General features: G+C 42.9%; 1 protein-coding gene across 3 annotated transcripts in view; it reads left to right on the forward strand.

The window, feature by feature from the left end:
• The first annotated feature begins 290 nt into the window (after positions 1-290).
• The window catches only part of rab27a (RAB27A, member RAS oncogene family), a 121568-nt gene continuing 98580 nt past the window's right edge, over positions 291-23278 (forward strand). Inside the window, exons 1-2 of one of the 3 annotated variants that reach the window (XM_078530356.1) lie at positions 291-556; positions 9444-9498. The gene's annotated coding sequence lies outside the window, so the exon portion shown is untranslated. Of the gene's footprint in view, positions 557-1635; positions 1659-9443; positions 9499-23278 lie in introns of those variants that run through there. The other 2 variants (XM_078530353.1, XM_078530354.1) reach the window with 2 other exon arrangements.

Consider the following 23278-nt stretch of genomic DNA (forward strand, 5'->3'; position numbering starts at 1 on the left):
ACTTGGAGGCAGTCATCCCCCCATTGGCTTAGCCCATCGTTCAACAGGGCAATGGGGTGGACAGGTGATGGCATCTCATGTGTGAAAAGCAGGTTGTACAGATCTCTGTGGGGCAGACACCCTGAGACTATCCCTTACCATGACCTTTAAGGCCTTTTATTGCTGCAATACACGTTTTCAAAAGCTGGAAATTTGAATAGGGCCCATTCCCAATGTGTTAGAGGAGAGAGAGGGGCAGGGAGCTGCTATTCTGCCCGCTCAGCCTGTCCTGCAGACTACGGTACTGAGTCACCAACAGGCAGCACATTTGGTGGTTGCTAAGGTACAGGAGCTCCTGCAGCAGAGAGGTGGAGCCGTGTTACGGGAAGTGATGTTGCACTGACGGAGAAAGAAATACTTTACCACCCCCCCCCGCCCCCAGCCCCCCCGAAGAGGAAGGATGTGAGATGAATTGAAGTGCATTTAAATGCAAGTTTTGGTAGCAGTAGCTGTTTCCGCGTGTGGCCAGTGAGTGAACTTGGCTGAGTGCAGCAGGGAAAGGCAGCGTGAATAGAAGGTATCTTTATTGCTCCATTAGAAACGTTAATGATCCGGACTTTTGGGGTGTTTGATGTTTTTCTTTTTGAAAGATTTGAATCCAGTTTTAATGAAGTGTTTTTTGTTGCTGCTGCTGCTGCTGCTGCAAATATTGAATTCTGTTTGGTAAAAAAGTTCCCTGGCCACACCAGTGATTAGAATAAAGGGAATTACCTGAAGAAGTTTATTTCTGTCACTGACGCGGAACCTCCTGAAATAGACAGGTTTGTACTCGCTAAGAATGACGTGGGCTGTGCCAGGCACCGAAATGTAACCGGACCCGTGTTTCTCTGTCTTTTTATGGCTGCACTTTTTTTAATTTGTCGTTCTGTTTCCTCCCAGTTTCCCAAACTCTGCTCAGACCGGTGGAACACTTCACTGCTGTAAGCCTCAATGGAAATTCATTGCCCCCATGCGCCCGAGTGACTTGACCCCAAAGAGACTCATCGTTGCCGTTTTACACCAATGTCCTTGGCCATATTACCGCACCTTTTAACCCACGTAAAAGAGTGACTTCCCAGCTGGTGCCTCAACCCCAGTTCTTGTACAATATGTCCAGCTTCTTTTTTTTTGTTGCACCAGGATACTGGGGGTGTTTTTCAGTATTTCTCTGCAAGTCACCACATTGCTAAATCTATTGCACTTGTGTGTCAGGCCAACTCCCCTGATGACACACTCCCGAGTTCATTTCGAGGGGGGAGGGAAAAACTGCACTGGTCCAAAAGATGCCGAGTGCTCGACATGTCTGCAATATTGGCTAACCATCCTTTACTGTCTTTAGAGAGGAGCCTATGTGGTTTGTTGTGCCCTTTCTAAGAAAAGTGATTATCTATATAGGAGTTTAGAATTTGTAACCTGCGTGGGTTTTTTTTTAATTCATTCATGGGATGTGGGTGTCGCTGGCTAGGCCAGCATTTATTGCCCATCCCTAATTGCCCTTGAGAAGGTGGTGGTGAACTGCCTTCTTGAACCGCTGCAGTCCATGTGGTGCAGGTACACCCACAGTGCTGTTAGGGAGGGAGCTCCAGGATTTTGACCCAGCGACAGCGAAGGAACAGCTGATATATTTCCAATTCAGGATGGTGAGGGGCTTGGAGGGGAGCTTCCAGGTGGTGGTGTTCCCATGTGTCTGTTGCTCTTGTCCTTCTAGATGGTAGTGGTCATGGATTTGGAAGGTGTTGTCTGAGGAGCCTTGGTGAGTTGCTGCAGTGCATCTTGTAGGTGGTACACACTGCTGTTACTGTGCGTCGTTGGCGGAGGGAGTGACTGTTTGTGGATGGGGTGCCAATCAAGCAGGCTGCTTTGTCCTGGATGGTGTCAAACTTGAGTGCTGTTGGAGCTGCCCTCATCCAGGCAAGCGGGGAGTATTCCATCACACTCCTGACTTGTGCCTTGTCGTTGGTGGACAGGCTTGGGGAAGGCTTTGATGTGAAGAACTCTTATTTCCTTTAATGCTATAGGCTAAAGACAACATTGAAGATCCCACTGAAGTGATGTGGCTGATACAGTGTAGGTCTGTTTGATTGCTGTTGACAAGTTGGCGGGTGTTGGTTTGTAGGACTAGGAGGTGCCTCATCATGATGCTCCAACCATCATGACTTGATGAACTATAGCCTTTCATTTTCATAAACTTCATTCACGTCTATTCCAAAAATCAACATTCTCTGCTTTCCTGGATCTGGAAACCCTTGTGAAGCAGTGATAATAAAGTTGTTGAACACACACATTGGATCTGCTTAAGATGTTGGGTTGGTAATAGTAACATTAACCAACTTTTGTTGCAGCATGTTTTTACACTGATTCTCCATAGTACAGTGCACATCGTGGAAACACAATTCAAACATTTATTGAACTGACTGTGGATCTTTCTGGCTACAGATGAATGAGAACATTTCTGTTCCTGTCACTGATTTCTACAGCGGCTGTGTCGCAACAAGTAAGCGAGCTGTTATTACTCATTAACAGCTCACTTGCCTTGCACCACTCCACATGATATGTTTAAATTTTTTATTATAATTGCCCTCCCACATTGACACTAACAGCCCAACCCAAATGTGCCACCTATGCTGCTCCTTGGGGAAGCTGCTGTACACATTCCAATTAATTCTGGATTAAAATTCTTCCCCACTTGTTTTCTCTTCCTCCCAAAGAGCAGGGAAGTTGCCTGTTAAGAACAGACGGGTCCAGATGAGTTCGTACTGGCATTGAACGATGGACCAAAACTTCATTTATTTTTAGGATTTTTTTTCTTAGGAAGGTCATTGGGCTGTGGGTGGGGATGCATTTTTTTTTGCCATCCTAAGTTTCTATGAGAAGTTATTGGTCAGCTGTTCCCTCGCAATGCTGGTGTGGAGTTTTTATTTTAAAAGCTGAGGGACTTGTGGAGCCACCCCCCAGAGTTTTGAGGCAACTAAGTAGCATGAAATGGGGATCGCGTGTTGGCCAGACTGCTTTCCCTATCCTGAAGGACTTTAGTGAGCCTGTTTTTTTTGTGTGTCTGACAGTCTGGGATCTTTCTTGGTCATTTTTGGTTTACTGGTGTCAGTACGCAAATGAATGATTTGTTGAATTCATTTTCGTAAGGGTGTAATTGGAACTGGTTGGGGTAGAAGTGCACCTGGGGCCCTTTAGCGTGAGGCTTCATCAACATTTTTTTTTTGTGTGGAGCTGCTGGTGTCTGTCACCTCTCCACAGCAGCTTGTGACTTGAAGATGACTAATGCTGGGCCATTTGGCTTGCTATGAGGCCTGAAGGTAAGCCCTGGGAGGATGGACAGGGTTGCCTAGGGTGACGATCACTACGAGTGTTTAGTTATATTAACACTCGTGTTCTTCCTAGTTCCCAGGATGTTTTTCAAATTTTATTTTAATAAAAGCTTCCCTTTCATTGGCTGCTGCAATCGGAATGGGGTAGGCCAGCCCTGCCCCACCAATTGACCAATTTCTGTCAGGAGATATAAAACAGGCATAGGGTGTCTTGGATACAAAAGGCCTAAGGCCTAGTTGGGCACCAGGGCCACCTGAAAAATGGCCTGACCCTATTTTGGGTCAGACTTCATTTTTCGGTGTCCTTGGCATGCAGGATGTTGGTCCCTGAGATTGAGCCTTGCTAAGTCTGAAGAATGGATGCAACGAGGTACAATTTCTACCCCGCTATCGTTGTGCTATTTGTAGAGTTCACAATACACTCCCATCATGTTACTCTACCCAATATCCAGCTCCACTCTGGGGTCTACCAATCTGAAGCTGATGTTCACACACTCCTGTTAACTGGATGGTGATGTTAATTTTTCTTTCTTTACCTTGTGCACCTTGAGCCCTTAAGTGTGAGCTTCAGTCTAACAGCACCGCCTCCTCCATCATCCCAGCAGAGATCAGCTAACGTGTATGTGTGGCTTGGCTGCTGACTAGGATGGCAGGAATGTTCATGATTTGTGATGGCTTGAGATTTCGGTGCTGTAATTTCCAGGCAATCTGTGGCTGACCATCATTTAAAGAATGCAAATGATGCATTTAAATTACTTCTTCCTTCCCATACAATTAGTATGTTTTCTAAGCTGGTCAAAGTCTGAGTGGGTACTGTTGGAAATCAGCTGCAGGGTCCATAAGTGAGTGGCTACATAGGAAATCATATTGATTGACTTCCTTTGCTACTCTTGCTGCTGATTTGGGAAGTATTTTAGCTGGGAATAGCGACTGAATAGTGCTCCCCACACCTCTTGCGGAGATTCCAAAATGGTGATACTTCACAGACCAGGGAAAGATGACTGCACCCTTTAATAATTAAGTCTTCCTGACAGTGAAGGAGGAGAACGGATGTGAAAAGTACCTCCCCTGTGCTATTGCTGCCTTTGCCAACGCACAAGGTAAGCAAGTGATGGAACAAGTCCAGTGATGCACCAGCCAATAACTCTTATTCTTTCCCCTCAGTCCAGTAGTGTGCTGCTGTGTTTTTTCTTAAAGGAATGCTAGCATTCCATGTTGCAGCACGATGCTTCCCATATTTGTCCTGGTGCTGCCTCAAAACTATGGGATAAATATCAATGAAGAATACATTTTATTAAATATTATAAATGGGTAAATGAGTGGGAACCACTTCCCCCTGCACACCCCCTCCCCAGCCAGCCCCAGGAGTTTACCCCAATTATCCGCTGTTCACCATGATGAATGAGCAAAATGGAAAGTGGTCCGAGTTGCGATGAAGAATTTGCCTCAGAAATAAGAGTTCCAGTGAAGTGTTCCTGATTTACTGTTGCCTCAATGGATCCAGTCTGGGATTTCCCTCAGTGGGGGAAATGAAGGTGTGTATTCGCTCGAGGAGGTAGATATGGAGTTGAGTTGTGGAGTGTGCGTGGATAATAGTTTAGGCTGTTATTTCAAAGGGAGTGTGTAACTAAAAAATGGACACTTAACTAAGAAAATGAATGAAGTGTGAGAGATTAAAAGGAGAAGCCAGGGAGGGATCTTAGAGGTTGGTGAGGAAGCTTTATGGTGAACACTGCTGTATCTGATTGAGGTATCCTTGATACGAGGGAGCTGAAAGGGGTAAAAAGAATTTCCTCCACGCTAAATATTCCTTCAGAAACAAAAAATTCTATTTTAAAGAATATTGAGGTTTGCTATCTGTGAAATGCTCAAGTGCAGAGATTACTTTGTGCTGATCCAGCTCTTAGTACTTTTTGGGACACCACCTTTTTAACTCTTGTGACTTGGAAAAATACATCATTGAACATGTCAATAACTAAGCACCTCAGAAACCAGAGGTGTGTTTGGGTGGGGGGATACTGGGGCAGTGGTGATGGAGAGGAAGCCGTTTTTCATGGAAGGTTATGGGAGAAACAGACTTCAGTGGCAGGGTTTTTGTTGCGATAAGGAGCTGGGCAGGCACGGAATTTCCTGACGCTGGCTGGCATGGTGGTTCCCCATCACGGCCTGACTCCTGGTCATTTGTCCAGGAGGCTGGATTGGGTGCGGGAAGGCTGGCTACCTGCCCACGAGTCGCGGGTAGCTTGTTAACTCAATTAAAAGGCCAATCAAGGTCATTGATCAGAGGCCAACTGGGATTTTCCAGTTGGCCTCTGAGCCTTCAGGCAGCCTCGGGGTTGGGGGTGGGGAAAACCAGTGCTCCAAGTTCACTTGTCAAGTCCCTTCCCACCCATTGGCAGTCGTCATGCCTACTTGGCCACAGCTGCGATGGCGGTCACTTGCGGAAGGCTTTCTCTTCCACAGTGGTGGTCTGGCATCTGAGGCCATTTCTTAATTTGCGTACCCTCTTTATCCCTCCCTTGAATTGCAAGGCTGCAGCTCCTTCAGCACCAGAGGTCTCCTGTTGGCCCCAGCTTCAAGAGTCCGTCTGCTGTCCTTCAGTTGGATGATGAGCATGCCCTTTGACCATTAATTGGTCAATCCTGATAAAAAATGGCCATCAGGTGACCGTTCCCGCTGTGTTGCAGGGTCGGGACCTGCATTTGAGCTGACGCTGGGGTCCCGACCTCAAACGGAAAATCCGGGCCTTGGTGCCAAGTTTACATTTTACAAATTCCTGGGCAACTGTGACCAAAGCTTCAGGTGAAAGCGTGGACAGAGCAGAGATTGGGCAAACTGAATCTCATACCCTGATCACAATGAATGCTCAGCCCTGTTCACTGTGGAAGTGCTGGGTTAGTTCAAACAGTATATTCATGCGTAGTGCTGGAAGCAGTAATGTTGCCTCATTCACTTTACAATGGCCGCAGCGATACTGGAAAGGGGCCACTGATTATCAGGTGAAGCTGGTGGAAGAATTTTGTTCTCTCTGGAACAATAGGGCTGTGCATACGAATCTTATCTTGCCCGGTGCAGCTTCTTTACACATCCTGGCAAATAGTTGTATTGGCTAACAATGTTAGTGAAAGAATACCAGGAAACTGTGGGTTATCTTTTGCTGAATGATGTGTTCTTTTACAAATATTTTCCTACTGGGAAAAGCAAGAACCCACCTGAACCACTATAGTCACTAGAATACCTGTGAAAATAAGCTCAATTTGGGAACAAGGAATCGAATTCATGCTCTCGTTCTGTGCAAGATGTCCAACTATCTAGAATATTGACTGGGACGATACAAGGACTTTCACCACTCTGTCCTGATACCCTTGATCTCCTAAATTTCAAGATGGTCATCTATCATTCTTACCTTCTGTAATTGCTTGACCATGGGAATCGATGCATGGCTGTGGAATTAATTTAATCTATTTTTGTTGGGTTGTACATGATGACATGCTTTCTTATCCTGTAAGTAATAGTCAGCATATTACTCCTTGGCTTTGTACACTCAGTTGGTAGCACCTAGGCCTCTGGATCAAAAGGTCCTGGGTTCAGGTCCCACTCCAGGGCTTGAGCACAAAAATCTACACTGACACGCCAGAGCAATACTGAGGAAATTATCCATTGCTGGTTGTGGGGTTTTGCTGAGTGCAAATTGGCTGTGGAGTTTCCTACATTACAAGAGTGACTACACTTCAAAAACTTCATTAACTTGCAAATCCAGCCCCATCTTCCCAGTTCTTTATATTGTTAACCATAACAAAATGTGAGCCACCGCCTCAAATCTCTTTACAGGTTCCTGACTTGCCCTCCTGCAGTGGCCAATTTAACTTCCTCGCTTAAGATCCTAATCATTCACACGCCATCCTCTCCACCCTGAGCTGGTGGGGCTTCTACAAGGTGGTGCTCTTTCTTCCTACCACTTCCCTGACCCCCAAACCCCCCCACCACCACCACCACCACCCACACTTCTTTCTAATAATGAAGCCCTATTGATGTTAAAGTCTTAATAATGATTTGCAGCACAATTTCTCAAACTTCATTTTCTGAAGTGACCAAGTGAGATTTTTGTGTTTCACCTAATTGTCGAGATTTTTGCTGAAATCAGAGAGTTTCCCTGGTAGCCTGACCAATATTTATCCCTCAGTCAACATTAACAGGTTAGGTGGACGTCATGTTTGTGGGAGTTTGCGGTGTACAAAATGGCTACCACATTTTCGAAATTATACATCAAAAAGAGTACTTTACGGCTGAAGTGAAAGGCAGAATATCTATTGGAATCAGATTTGTCTTGGAATTTATGTCGCACCTTTTGTGACTTCGGAGCACTCTAAAGCACTTCACGGCCGCGAAGTAGTCTTTTTGTGTCATTTTGTAACAGCTGTAATTCTGAAAATGTGGCAGCTATTTTGTACACTGCAAACCCCCATGAACATGATATCCAGAAAACCTGTTAATATTGACTGAGGGATAAATATTGCACAGGACACCAGGGAAACACTCCTGATCTTCTTCATAACAGTGCCAAAGGAAATGTTATGTCTACCTGAGAGGGCAGACATTTAACACCTTGTCCAAAAGATGGCATCTCTCACAGTGCAGCAACTCACAGTCCTGCACTGGAATGTCAGTCTAGATTATGCCTCTGGAGTGGGACTTGAACAAAGCATCCAATCTCCCTCCCCATCTGTACAACGCTAACTGCATTAATGAGCAACTCTTAGGAAGGCCTAAGCTCAATACTGTCAGTGTGTGTATCACAGAGTGCACATAATTTCTCTCCAAAATATTGGCTTGAAAAGCTGCTTCAAGGAAGCAAATAGATGGTTTAATGCTTGCATTAGCTGGAGCACTTCTCAGTATGGATTAAGATTTGTACAAACCAGCACAAAATTCACAATGGGGTCAGCAGTAGTTACTGAGCAATATGTCCTTAAGCGAACTGACCTGGATCCCAAAATGGCGAATATTTGGAAAAGGACCAGATGTGGCCTCCCTCACTTCAATGAAATGATTACCAAAAGTATGTGCTTCAGGTGTTTGGCAGTCCCTGATTCAGTGAACTTTCTACTGTTAATGCCACTCCATTGCAGTGGATCAAAGTAAATGTGGAAGAAAATAAGATTCAGGGCAGAGAAAGAAGGAATTAATATAAAAACAACTTACATTTATATAGTGCCTTTAACATGGTAAAATATGGCAATAATATCTGTGTGTGTGTATATAAACCATTTTAGCCATGTTCAGCTATCTTCATGCTTTTTGAAACATAACTTGAAGATGCTTTCTTTAAACTGGGTATGATCAGGTCTAAGATCTTTTCAAACTGGTCAAGGCCTCTTATGAAGACTGAATCACTTTTGCTTTAGTCATGAATAAACAAATGGGCCTGAGTTCCAGGAGTGGGGGCTTTGTTTCTGATCATTCTGCCTTTTTAATTTTTCATTTTTAAAAAAAAAAGTCCAAATGGGATTTTTTTACGTGTTGGTGACTTGCACACAGGCCTTGGGCTAATGTATTTGTCATGTCTGAAGACTGCAGCATTATCAGCTGTTTATTCTGCCCTTCGGTTTAAGATTTCCAGCTTCACACAGTGAGTCATGCTATATCCTGTTAGAATGTTTTCTTTCACCAAAAGCAAGCCCTTGGACTGAATACACGCCTTTATCTCCCATCTCAACTCTGTAATTCTGTACATTTGAATTGGGGATATTGCTTGCTAGCTATGGCAACCAGTGTAGAACCTTGGACAATATTATGGAATAGAGTGAGCAGTTTTCTCAAAATTAATGTTAACCATTTTTTACTTTTGTAGAAAGTCCACCCACCCATAAAATGAGATTCAGGAAGCAATTGGTAGTTTGATATCACAATCATAAGTAATTTCTGACTTCCTTTCAGCTTTGGGTTCGCAGTCTGGACAAAATGGCTCCATAACTTTGGGATTTACTTCAATTTCAGATTTTTAGGATCGTATTCTGTGGAGAACACACTGAGGTGATGGAGGGATGAAGAGAGGACACTTTTGGGTATTAACTTCACTATCCTACTGTTTGTTCTTTTCAGGTCTTTTGACCCTAGGCCCGGCCTTCACTAGAGAGGTTCTCGCAGTACTGATCAGGTAATTCTGTTCACCTTCCATTTTGTCCTCTGGTATGTGTTAATTGATTTGGTGGTTTTGTTTGCTATGGCAACAGTCAACATTAGACGTCAAGTAGAATGACACTTTTTTATAAAGTCATTGTTCAACAATGCAACATTTTGCTTTTATGTAGAAAGACAAACTCTCTGGAAGGAATTTCCTGAGGAGGCTAATTTTGTTTGGTGTAATGAGTACAATTCCAAATCTCCAAAACCTCAAGTCTGAAGCCTTCGCTAATTTACAAAAAGAAAGACTTGCATTTATGATTTTCCACAACCACCAAACATCTTAAAGTTCTTTGCAACCAATGAAGTACTTTTGAAGTGTAATCACTGTTGTAATGCAGGAAATGTGGCAGCTAATTTTGCGCACATCAAGCTCCCACAAACAGCCAAGTGGTAAATGTCTAGTTTTTTGTGATGTTGATTGAGTGATAAATATTGGCCAAGGCACTGGGGCAAACACCCCTGCTCTGCTTTAAAATAGTGCCTTTGGATCTTTTATGTCTACCAGCGCAGGCAGATGGGCCTTCGCTTTAATGTCTCATCAGAAAGACGGCACTTCCAACTGTGCATCGATCCCTTGGTATCGCAATCACTGGAGTGTCCGCCTTGATTTTTGTGCTGGAATGGGACTTGAACCTGGAATGCTGTGACATTTACAATAGGTTCTCTCATCAATTGAAGATTTGCTTCACTGGCCCGTGATCCAATTCTTGAAGTATATGTACCAATGCTTCCATATGCTCCAACCATTGACTCAACTAGAATGTACATATTCAATGTTCCAACAAATTCATTGGACTGTAAGTCTTTAGTTTACTATATAAGCTAATTTGACCCGTGGGTTATTGACAAATGAAAATATTCTTTCAATAGTCACAGCCCCTTACTTTCTGCAATGTAGCATGTCGGTGATATGTCTTTTAAGCTTCTTTAGGATTTTTAAAGAATCTAATGTGTAATGCAAACAAGGCACCCAGAATGCGTTATTATCTCTTGTGCTCACTCTACAATGTAAATCAGTCTGAAGAGGTTTCTAAGAACTGAGTCAGATCACTCAATTAAGCAGTCTATTAACTGTAAAATGATAAAACTTGTTGGGAGTATTTATAACCTGTTCAATTAGCTATGGCCCTAAACAGAATGTTGAACCATTTAGAGGACTTCTAGTGTGTGGGCACTGCACGCAACAATGTGAAAGCATTGCAGTTATTTACTTTCTAGTTATGATCTAGTAATTTAGCTGCCCACAAGGTTATGACACCCCAGTGAAAATACTCAGCAATTAATGGTCCGTAGCAATTGTCCTTTTTTCCAGAATTCATTCAGCACTGCAAATCCAGTGTTTGATTGGATTGGTGTTAGAGGCTCGTGGCATTAACTAGATAAAGTGAATTTTCCCATTTTTATATTTTAAAAAAAAACTAATATAAATATAACTTTTAAAGGGACACTCCCCTTGTAAAATTGTTAATAAAATTTTTTTTTTCCTGAGAATGATGCTGCTTTTGACTTGTTTCTGAAAATCGGAGTATTTTCATTTCCAAAGGAGCTTTTGTGGTTTATTTTGAAGCTACAGGTCGTTGAATAATCAGTGGATTTGGTGCCAAATTGTGAATGATTTTTTTTGCATTTGCCTTATTTTGTTAGTTATGTTGTAGTATTTGGATGTTGTTACAGCTGATCAGTCTGGGGCCATCCACAGAAGCTAAATGTTTTTCCTTTTCCGCCTCTTTAAGGGGTTGTATGTTTTAACGTATGGCAATAGACACTGGTGAGGTGGTTCTTGAGTTATCGGATGTATTTTTGGCTGGCACTTGATGGAGAATAGCACTGGGCTTAAAAAGAGCAACCATGGGGAAATGATATGGAGCTGCTCCCTCAACGCTTGGCGCAGAAGAGTTACAATTCCATAAGCTTTTGACCTCAGATGGCCCCTTGTCCAACCCTTACATCACTGAGGCTCCTATACCTCTTTTTCACCAGCTGATGTCTAACAGGTAGGTGGAAGGGTGGAAGGAGGGGAGGCTGGTTAAGAGTGGTAAATGGGTTTTAATTTTATTGTCTACCCACAGGAAGTAGAGGGTTCAGTCAGTTTTTGTAAGTGCGTGATCAATGGGGCCTGATTAACTGTGTATACTGTGAAAGCAGAGCAACCTCTCTTTTCTCAATTGGTTGCTTTATTGCCAGTGTGGGGAGGGTCAGGGAAGTGGAGACTGCATGAGGGCCGATGGAGAGAAAGGCAAATGGGGATTCAGTCATTCAAAAGATCGATTGGAAGTTACTGTGTTGCTAAGGTACCCTTCAGTTGTGTTTCTTGTTTCTTTCCCTGCTTGTCAGTGACGATTCTGAATTAAAGTTGAAACATTAATTTTCAAAGACTGTCTTTTAACTGCCTTTGGTGAGTTATGAAATGGAAATTGGATTGCGTTTCTAGTTGTATTAACACCTCTGGAGGACTTGTGGCGCAGCGGTGGTGCCCCTACCTTTGTGCCAGAAGTTCTGGGTTAGTCCCGTTTCAAGATTCCTTCTTATATTTTGGATTTCCAAAAGCTGCAGTTTTTTTTAAATCATCCTAGTTTTGTAAAAAAAAAATTCCCCTCATCCTCTCTCTGTTCTCTAATTTTCCAAGTTGAAAAGCTTTTACTCTTCTGTCAGTGAGAAGCAGTCCTGTTGGGTAGTGTTAATATCTGCACCACACTGATGTACATAGTGCAAGTGCAGGCTTTTCATTGTGAGACTGTCTGTTTCACAGTGGTGGTGCAATATAAGTGTGGCTGCCCCAGCATCTGTATTGTTTTTGTTCTTTTTCTAATTTAATACAGGAAGCTGTCTTTAGCAGTTTGAATTGGTAATACAGAAAATAGTGTTTGGTGAACATGATTTGTGTGGACATGCACCTACCCCTGCTTTTCCCTCCTCACACTGCAGTATTGTAATCAGCCTGTGTGCTTTTTACTGACACCTCTATAGTCATGATGTATCACACTTTTACAGGTTGCAATATGTTGGCATTATGCCCCTTTACAACTAATGTAATATCTGTTATCATTATTTGACTTTCTTGGAATCACTCCAGGTTTTTGGCTGAAGGAATGTGTTGTGCATAAGTTTCCTAATTGGCATCTTGTTATTTCAGCTCTGGTTAGTGCAACTGGAAGCAGAGGAACTTGAAGAGCAGTTGGCTCTGATGAAAGGTCATTGGCCTGAAACCAGAGCCTTTTGCCTTCCTCTCTCCACCAATGCTGAATGTCCCCAGCATTTCCTGTGATGTATTTCACTTGGATTTTTTGGAGCAGCTTCTCTTGTTTTGTAAAAGCAAAGAACTGCGGATGATGGAAATCCAAAACAAAAACAGAAACAGAAATACCTGGAAAAACTCAGCAGGTCTGGCAGCATTGGTGGAGAAGAGCACAGTTGACGTTTCGAGTCCTCATGACCCTTCAACAGAACTAAGTAAAAGTAGGAAAGGGGTGAAATATAAGCTGGTTTAAGGGGTGGGGGGTGTTGTTGGGACAACAGGCTAGTAATAGGTGGAGATAACCAAAAGATGTCACAGACAAAAGGGCAAAGAGGTGTTGAAGGTGGTGATATTATCTAAAGGAATGTGCTAATTAAGAGTAGACAGCAGGACAAACAAGGTACAGATAGTCCTAGTAGGGGTGGGGTGGGGGGAATGAATACTAAAAGGGCTAAAAGGTAGAGATAAACAATGGGTGGAAATACATTTAAAAATAATGGAAATAGGTGGGAAAAGAAAAATCTATATAAATTATTGGAAGAAACAAAAAGGAGGGGGAAGAAACGGAAAGGGGGTGGGGATGGAGGAGAGAGTTCATTATCTAAAATTGTTGAACTAAATATTCAGTCCGGAAGGCTGTAAAGTGCCTAGTCGGAAGATGAGGTGCTGTTCCTCCAGTTTGCGTTGAGCTTCACTGGAACAATGCAGCAAGCCAAGGACAGACATGTGGTCATGAGAGCAGGGTGGAGTGTTAAAATGGCAAGCGACAGGGAGGTCTGGGTAATGCTTGCGGACAGGGCAAAGGTGTTCTGCAAAGCGGTCACCCAGTCTGTGTTTGGTCTCTCCAATGTAGAGGAAACTGCATTAGGAGCAACGAATGCAGTAGACTAAGTTGAGGGAAGTGCAAGTGAAATGCTGCTTCACTTGAAAGGAGTGTTTGGGCCCTTGGATGGTGAGGAGAGAGGAAGTGAAGGGGCAGGTGTTGCATCTTTTGTTTTGTGCTTTATTAGTTGGGGTTATTATCAATGAGGAGTGGAATTCATTAATGACTCTTCTCATTTTGCCTCCCTGGAAGGAGTTACCTCAGCACAAGACTCTCTGGACCTTTGTATTCTATGGCTCAGTTTCACATTGGGAAGTTCCCTCAATGATTAAGCCCTTTGGGAAGCGGCAGTTAGTTGTTAAGTAACCAAAATTCCACCCATTTTAAAAACCAGTAATATCAGCCAGTTGGTGGATTTACTTTTTTTTGACCAACTGACTGAATTGTGTCCAGGTTTTATCATTTGCACTGTGATATCACTCTAGCTTTGTCAATATAATTCTATTGTACCACATATATGCATCAATGTCCTTGCAGCACACACTCCCATCTTATGATATAAGAGAGGGTTTCACACCTCTTGGAGCTTGGGCTTTTCCCAGTACTCAAGTGTCTACAACTAGCAGTTTGAATAAGCAGTCCCTTTATCAACTGAAACCTGCATCTTTACTAAAAAATTGTGTTGTTGTGCGTGTACATTTTTAAAATAACAAATCTCTAGCCGTTCACTGAAGATACAATGGATATGCATTGTTCTTTTTCTATCCGAGAAGGGGAAAATTATCAGAGGAATGGGTGCAGGCTAAAACTACCAGACTAAATTTATTTACAAATGAAAATTATACAGAAGTTCTGACTGTCATAGATGTCCACATGGAGATATTTAAAAGTGAATGAGTTTCAGTTTACTCATGGAGTTTGTTATTATCAAGTGAAAACTGCAAGGTAGAGATACAGTTTATCATAAAGATTCTTTTGAATTTTTTTTTAAGTAAGCAGGCAGATGTTTCCAGACCGGACAGAAGTTGCAGCTTTCGTTTGTAAATATTCCTTATTTTACTGGAAAAAGTTCACGTGAACAACTTGGGATTTCCTGTTTTGTGTCACATTGACTTGGAGTAAAATGTTCAAGGAGAACTTTCAGTGCTGTGATGTGAGAGATATGAACTAGTTTGTGAGCAGATTTGTTTTTCATTCTGTCTCCTCTATGAAACAACAGTACATGATGAAACTATGCAAGTCCTTGGAGGATGGTAGCTGTGTGTGTCTGAACTTTGTCCTTCATGTAACTTGTGGGAATTCCCAATTGTAAGGTTCCTGCAGGCCCTGTAACTTCTTTTTCTCTCTCTAGCCAAATATCTGGAGCAGCTGCCTGTGTCCGCCTGCTAGTGAAGTTCCAAACCTATTAGTGAGATGCTGTGTAGGTTTAAAGTTGTTGTGTTTATAATTTTCATTAAGATACCCAAATGAAAATCCCTAATTGCTCTTGCAGCTCTAGTACTGATTGTAGAGCAAGGCAACTGATGTTCCATGAAATTTCTAACTCGATCTGAGGGCTACTGTTTTAAACTGTTTAACTTTGAAGCCATACCATATACTACACTGCAGACCACTTTTCAAATGTAAGCATTCCAGTTTTACCTTTGATTCATTATAATAGCAAGGTGATTGAGAAATCTGCAATGTATGTACACATGAACATGCAAAGATCTTAAACCCAACAGAAAGCACTCAATTCGAACTCCCCTCTTTTACAGGATGCAAAAGTTACTGGGGAAGAACATTGGAGCTTAAGAGTGCAATGGATTTATAGGGAATTGATAGGATGATGGGATTGATCTATTGAAAAACACTGCTTAATTTCTGGCTTTACAGCCATTACTGCAACTTCTTCCTGAAGCCGAGCCGTTTTCACAAATTCTAATTTGGGGGTGGATTATAAAGGCCTCAAGCTGACATTTTTGCCTTTTGGCAGCTTGATTAGCCAGTCCTAAGGTTTCAAGAGCTGTAAAGGCTGATGCAAGCATTTGGCTTGCCCAGCTGAGAGAGGGTAAGAGAGAACTTGAGAGGCAAAACAATCACATACTGAGATTCCTCCTTCTAATCAGTTCAGTGACTAATGACTGACAAAGTTGAATCCAGGCCTGTATCAGGCTAAGTTTGTCTAATTAGCTTTTGACATTACTATGTACAGTAGAAATCTGATTGAATCTCTGTTCAGTTCTGCACTTTTTTATTCATTCTTTGTGGGGTGTGAACAATACTGACTAGGCCAGCACTTATTGTCCATCCCTAATTTCCCTTGAGAAGGTGGTGTTGAGCTGCAGCCTTGAACCACTGTAGTCTGTAGTTTACACCCACAGTGCTGTTAGAGAGGGACTTCCGGGATTTTGACCCAGTGACAGTGAAGGAATGGCGATATAGTTCCAAATCAGGATGGCGTGTGACTTGGAGGGGAGCTTGCAGATGACAGTGTTCCCATGTGTCTGTTGCCCTTATCTTTCTAGGTGGTAGAGGTTGTGGGTTTGGCAGCTATTCTTGAAGGAACCTTAATGAATTGCTGTAGTGCAAATCTTGCAAATGGTGCACACTGCTGTCACTGTGCACCAGTGGTGATGAGAATGATTAATGTGATGGGTGGGGTGCAGATCGAGTGGGCTGCTTTGTCTTGGATGGTGTCAAGCTTCTTGAGTGTTGCCTGGATGAGTGCAACTCTGACAAATGGAGAGAATTCCATCACGCTCCTGACTTGTGTTTTGTAGATGGTGGACAGGCTTTGTGGAATCAGGAGGTAAGTTCCTCAGCATGATTCCTGCTGTTTGTAGCCACAGTATTTACGCAACTGTTCCAGTTCGGCTTTTGAACCAATCAGCAACCCCCAGGATGATGATAGTGGGGGATTCAGTGACGGTAATGTCAAAGGGCGATGGTTCAATTCTCTTTTGTTGGAGATGGTCATTGCCTGGCACATGTGTGGTGTGAATGTTACTTGCCACTTATCAGCCCAAGTCAGAATTTTGTCCAGATCTTGCTGCATATGGCCATGGACTGCTTCCGTGTCTGAGGAGTTGCGAATGGTACTGAACATTGAGCAATCATCAGTGAACATCCCCACTTCTGCCTTTATGATGCAGGGAAGGTTATTGATGAAACAGCTGAAGATTATTGGGCCTAGGGCACTACTACCCTGAGGAACTCCTGCAGCAATGTCCTGGGGCTGAGATGATTGGCTTCAAACCACAACCATCTAACTTTGTGCTCAGTATGACTCCTACCAGTGGAGAATTTCTCCCCCCACTCCCATCCTGATTCCCATTGACTTTAGTTTTGCTAGGACTCCTTGATGCTGCACTCGATCAAATGCTGCCTGGTGTTAAGGGCAGCCACTGTCTTCACACCTCTGCGATTCAGCTGTTTGCAGCCTTGGTCCAAACATGGACCAATGAGGTTGGGAACCGAGTGATACTGGCAGAACCCAAACTGAGCGTCAGTGAGCAGGTTGTTGTTGAGTAGGTGCCGCTTGATAGCACTGTCGACAGCACCTTCCGTCACTGCTGATTGAAAGTGGACTGACGGGGCGGTAATTGGCTGGGCCGGATTACCCTTCTTTGCAGGCTGGACATTCCTGGACAATTTTCAGCATTGTCTTGGCTAGATGTGTGGCTTGTTCTGGAGCATAAGTCTTTAGTGGTACAGCTGTGATGTTGTCAGGGCCCATAGCCTTTGTTGTATTCGGTGCCTTCAGCCATTTCTCTATCACGTGGAGTGAGTTGAATTGGCTGATGACAGCCATCTATGATGTTGGGGACCTTCAGGGGGAGACTGAGATGTGTCGCCCACTCAGCACTACTGGCTGAAGATGATTGTAAATGCATCAGCCTTGTTTTTTGAACTTGCTGTGCTGAGCTTTCCCATTATTGAAGATGTTCATGTTTCATGGAGCCCCTTCCTCCTGTCAGTCGTTTCATTGTTCACCACCATTCACGATGAATGTGGCAGGACTACAGACCTTTGATCTGATCTGTTGGTTGAGGAATTGCTTTCTCTGTCAATCGCGTGCTGCTTCTGCAGCTTTAGTATGCACGTGGTCCTGTGTTGTAGCTTCACTGGGTTGGTAGTTCATTTTTAGATAGGGCTGGTGCTCCTCCTGACATGCTTTGCTTTGATTAAACCAAAGATCTGGGTCACTTTATAATTTGTCTCCGCTCAGTTTGAATCAGTCTATCTAGAACATTGGACATAGAGTTTACAGTGTACGTTACACGCAAATGGTTTTGTTGTTGCAACCCATCGCTCACAGTGTTGCAAAACCATAGATATTTGACAATAAAGGCAGACTCTTCATCATAAGGGGTGCAGGACCCACTTTTACAGGTGAGGCAGAATGTGAGAGAATATCTAGAGTAGAGTAGCATTGAAATTTGTAATAATGTAGGTGGAAGATGAGAGAATCATTTTTACTTTGCCAAGTTCTGGTCAATGAAGGTTCTGAGGCCAACCCAACGCAGTCCACACCCTGATTCTAGTGTTCGGGACAACATATGATTATTAAGTTAAGTATATATAGGGTTAAAAGAGGTCAAAAGTTCAATGATTTTGGAAAGTAAAAAAACTTTAATGTTGCCTAGCAACAGCGGGCCAGACTCAGATGCAGAGAAAAAGATAGAAGGGAGAGTTCAAGGTGTGTCAGAGTGTGAAGATGGGGATTTTCAGCTCTCTGAGAAGAAAACATTCCAAGAGTATTGGGACAGTAGTTGACAGTCAGTTATAGAACTCTGTAAAGTGATCGGTTTAGCAGAGGTGCTACTGCAACATTGAGCTTAGGGAACTTGTGTTTACTCTGCATTTGAAGTAATAGTGAGTTTAGAGTGGGGTTTTGGGTGTCTCTGGGAAAGATAATAGTTAGGTGAAAAGTGTCGAGTGAATGCTCAGGACTTCACTGGAAGAAAACCATTTGCAACCGTGCAGGCCCCGAGTGAGAAGCCTTTGTGTCAAGGTAATGGTAAATCTTCACTGGTTTATATGTCTGTACAGATATTGCTGGGGTAAAGGAATAGTGTGAATTTGAAGCATTGTCTTGTATTTGTATTAAGATCTTTCTAACCTGTTTGCCTGGTGTAATGTAGTTCACTGTTCCTGGTTTAATAAATATTTTATTCTTTGTGTCACAAGTTCAACAGACTCCTGTGAATTTGTTCAGTGACTTTCCTCACCGTTTTGTTAAAAGAAAGTTAGGATCTATCGAGCCAGGTTTCGATCTGGGATCTGACTTGTCCAGTATTAACATCAACTGGGATCATAACACTAGAATGGGGCTTTGCTATGTAAACAGTGCAGGTGCCATACCATTCAAGGTGGTAACTTTGCTAAATTTTCATATCAATCCTTCTCTGCTAAGGAGTGATCAAAGTGTTCTCTCACACTCATGGCCTGTGCTAATCTTATGTTTTGATGTGAATACCACCTGAGGTCCTTGATAGTTTATCTAGTGTATCTGAACCATGCTGAGTGAGGAGCTGCCAGTTTTGATATTTCAAAGTTTTATGCTGTGATGATTCAATTGTTGCTAGGTTCTGTCCAAGGCAAAAGAAAATTGGTCAGTTTGCAGGGTCCTGATTTACTACCCACTGGTTCCTCCTAAAGGTGCTGTTTTGTGGATGCTATGACTATTTTGGGCAACTAATTAAAACAAATTAACAACAAATTAAAAGGCAGCCCCTTAAAGGTATACTGCAAAATGAAAAGCAAAATCTTAAAGGAAACTTAATCGCATTTTGATTTTAATTTAGTGAGGCAGGTTGATAAAGCACCCCAGTGTCCGTTGTGCCTGCTGGGCACAGAAGGCCTCGATCGTGCCAGCAGACACCACATGCTGCCGTTCCCCGGCTGGGCGTCCTTGAACGTAGCCACAGAAGAGGGGCAGACAGATTCACGAGGAGGTCCTCCTCCCTCTCCACACTGGGTGCCTGAAAATCAAGAACATGGGACTGAAGTGCAAACAAAGCTCAAGTAAAAGGTTTTTCAAGAAACCGAAAAGGGGTTGCAGCCTCTGTGGCTGCAATGGGAGGACCAAATACCTCAAAGTTTGATGATCACTAATGGTCCTCACCTCATCATGAAGAATGTCACTTTATCCAGGGACTGAAGACCATCATCTCCATTAATGGTACACCAGCAAGGAATGACTACATTCAGGAAATGAACAAATTATCAGTGAGGGGAGATGAGGTACATATTATACTACCGAATGTAGGAGTTTGAATTGCACTTGTATATGTTTGGCTGCAGATGCAGTTAGGTTACAGGACTAAAAAGCTGCCTGAATTCTGATCCATCTTCCTTTTGTAATGAAACTACTCCTTTTCTAACTTGTCATCCATACACGATCCTTGTTTTTGTAGCCGGAAGTCTCCTGGATATAGGTGGCACCAAGATTACGTGTTCTGTGGTTTTGCAACACAATTGCACTAAAACCTCATCTGCTTCCTGATGCAAAGCACTTCATTGCCCACCAATAACTTGTTATTGTGTCTTTTTGCAATACAGTTCTGGAAGTAAGAAATTAAGATAAACTTCTTTTGTTTAGCTAGGTATTGTGCCAAATACTGCAATATTTTGTAGAATGCAATAAATGAATTAGTGAAAAGCTAGTTATGAATCAGGAATTTTAGCCATGTGATTTGAGTATAAGTCTATTTGAATTGCGTGTTTATCAAACGCCTAATTTCTACAATTAATTGTATTCAGTGTTTTGTGGTAAATGTTCAAATATCTGGGCAGGAGAGAACATATTTGCAGTGAAATTTTCCAATTTCAAGTCTTGTTGCTACTTTTTTATTTTTTTAATAATTTCTGTCTCCTAAAAAGAAAGGAATGTGGCATTGCATCACTAACTGTCACCCGGATAGTGAGTGCTGCAAACTCAGCCATGTAAGGTGCTCAACTACAAAGAGCATTTCTTCTGCATCATCACGTTAAAATCCTCTCCCAAGGTAGCATTTCCAATATCACTAAAAATGGATTATCTGGTCATTATCACATTGCTGTTTGTGGGAGCTTGCTGTGTACAAATTGGCTGCTGTCTTTCCTATGTTACACTCCACTGTATACTATACTTGGAAAGTTCTTTCTTGAGTGTAAGTGCTTTGCAATGTCCTGAAGTTATGAAATATGCAAGTCTCTGATGCAGAACATGAGAACTGCTTTTTGTACAAAAACATGAAATATCTAATTCAAATTAAGCAATATCTAATTGTAATTCAAATTGAGCATGTTTAAATCAACTTGACTTATATCAATAAGTCAAAATCGAACCTATTAGGACATCAGAAATGCAATTAATTACTCAGCATCTGGAAAAAGAAAACACATCATTCATTTTGGATGGCTACTTTTCATTTGAATTGGTAAGTCAATCTATTGATACTCTTCAGCACATACCTCCCTAATCTCTGGTGGAACTGCCACTATTGCTAAAGCTGTCCGTGCAAAGGGTTAACACTCTCTCTCAATCCGAGCCTGTCTCTCTGTCTGTCTCTCTTTCCCATACTGCCTTAATCTTTCCTGCTGCTTTCTTTGGATTCCCTAAATTGGGCATCAGTGAATTTATCTTGACTTTTGGTCTTGTCCACATATTATTTCTGCATGTGTCCTCGGCTCCATTTTCTTTCTATTTATTATGTTACGATGTCTATAGAGACCATTACCTCTTATATATTTTTTTTAAAAAGAGATTTGACCTTCTAGCTGACAGCTGTAAGGATGGCTTGGCAAGATTTCACGTTTTAAGACTTTTACTGTAACAAACAGACTAAAAGCGCCATTAAAGAAACTCTATTGTAGGCCCCTTTAACCCCCTTTTATTTTTAAAGTCACCAAAAAACCTACTTCACAGGTATACTTTGCACTATCCCTTAAGTCATTTTTCCCAGCCCCAGTCCAAAGTGATTCCTGCCTCCTGAGGGTTTACTTTGTTCCTTTGGACCCCAGAACTGCCTTTAGTGGTTATTATCCTCCCTCTAGCTCAAGCTAGGTGAATCCTCTAGACTCGTTTCAAATCCTCACAAATTTAGTCTTTTCAACCTGAGCGCAAGCTCCTTGTCCTCAAGCTGCTCCTTTCTCTCGGATCCTGACAGACTAAGTTGTCTGTGATATTCAGTGATGTTTTAGGAAAACCTGTAACCTGATCTGACAATGGCTTCTTCTACACTCTTCCCCACTCAAAACCCATCTCCATTGCAATGTGAATCACATGTATCAGGTAGAAATGCTGATTAGCTATTCTTTAGACCCCGACTCACTCTCTTATCATGGAAGTAAATGAATAGTTTAAAGCGTAACTGCTTACACCCAACATTGTCAACACCTTCATGGGACTTTGGAGACTACCAGTCTAACCATTGTAAGCACAGATGCTGCTGCAATTGTCTCCAAGTGTGAACACCTTGCACCTTCTTCCCAGCAAATTGCCCCGGGCCTCCTTATAATCTTTAACAGCCACGTCACCGAGGCCTGTTTACAGGTAGATTTGTGAATGTGTTTGTATTGAAAGAATCCCAATACAAGTGCTTCTTAGACTAAGGTTACCGGCCTTCCAGAATTGCCCTGTGGTCTCCAGGGGTTGAGTAACTTCAAGACCACTGCTGTAATGGGGAGAAAAATCATAAGGACAATAAAAATGTTAAAACCATTTTGTTTTGTGTTTTTTTTTGACTGGTTCAATTTTCTTTATTCCTTCACTTTGCATTCTTGACCTTTTGCCTCCAACTGCCCTACCCCTACACTCCTGCTATTCGTCACCAAACATGGCAAAAAACCCCTTCCTTTGACCAATCGGAAAATGATTAGACTCATTACCAAACTGAAGGATTCTTGGCCGTCAGTCAATAGCCCTCCCCCGACCTGATGTCCGATATTTTTAAAAACTAATAAAATAAAGAACATTAGGGGGAGAATTTTCTCCCTGTCTGGTGGGCCGATCGGGAGTGGGGCTGATCGCCGCCCGTGATTGGCTGTGCGCCATTGTTTTCCATGGGCGGGCCAATTAAGGCCCACCCAGCGAGACAAGCACCCGGAAGCGCTCAGCGCTACCTGTGCAGGTGGGGGGGAGGAGGGAGAATCGGGGCCTGCACTCCTTCAAACATGCGCGCAAATGAGCACAGAAACCTCCCTGAGGGCACAGAGCTGCCTCGGAGATTAAGTTCAGTTCAAAACATGTTTGAAATAAAATTATTCAGATATGTCCCCTCATGTGACAGTGTCACGTGAGCTGGGACATGTTGATGAATTTTAATTTAAAAAATTTTATTTAATTTGTAAACCCTTCATGAAACCTCATCTCGCCCGTGGATGAGATTTCATGAGGAACGTGAAGGCCTCCTGGACTCTTCGCCTGCCCACTTGGACAGGCAGCCCTGACAATCACTTTAATTAGGTAATTAATGGTCTTCACAGGCCTTTGACAATTCGGCGGGCGCACACCAGAGTCGGCTGCATGCCCGCCGAACTGAAGCTTGGAATGACGCGCGGTGATGTTGGGTCAGAATCTTCCGTTTGGCGTGCGGGGGTGGGCCCCACACACCGATGGGTAAATTGACGCGCGGTGACGTCAGGCGTGTGTCCCGGCGTCACTGCTCGTCATTCCGATCTTCATTGGCCTTAATTGGCCCGCCCACGTAAAATGGCGGCGCGCAG

This window comes from Cetorhinus maximus, chromosome 26, assembly GCF_964194155.1.
Source record: "Cetorhinus maximus chromosome 26, sCetMax3.hap1.1, whole genome shotgun sequence".
In the NCBI taxonomy this organism is placed as follows: Eukaryota; Metazoa; Chordata; class Chondrichthyes; order Lamniformes; family Cetorhinidae; genus Cetorhinus; species Cetorhinus maximus.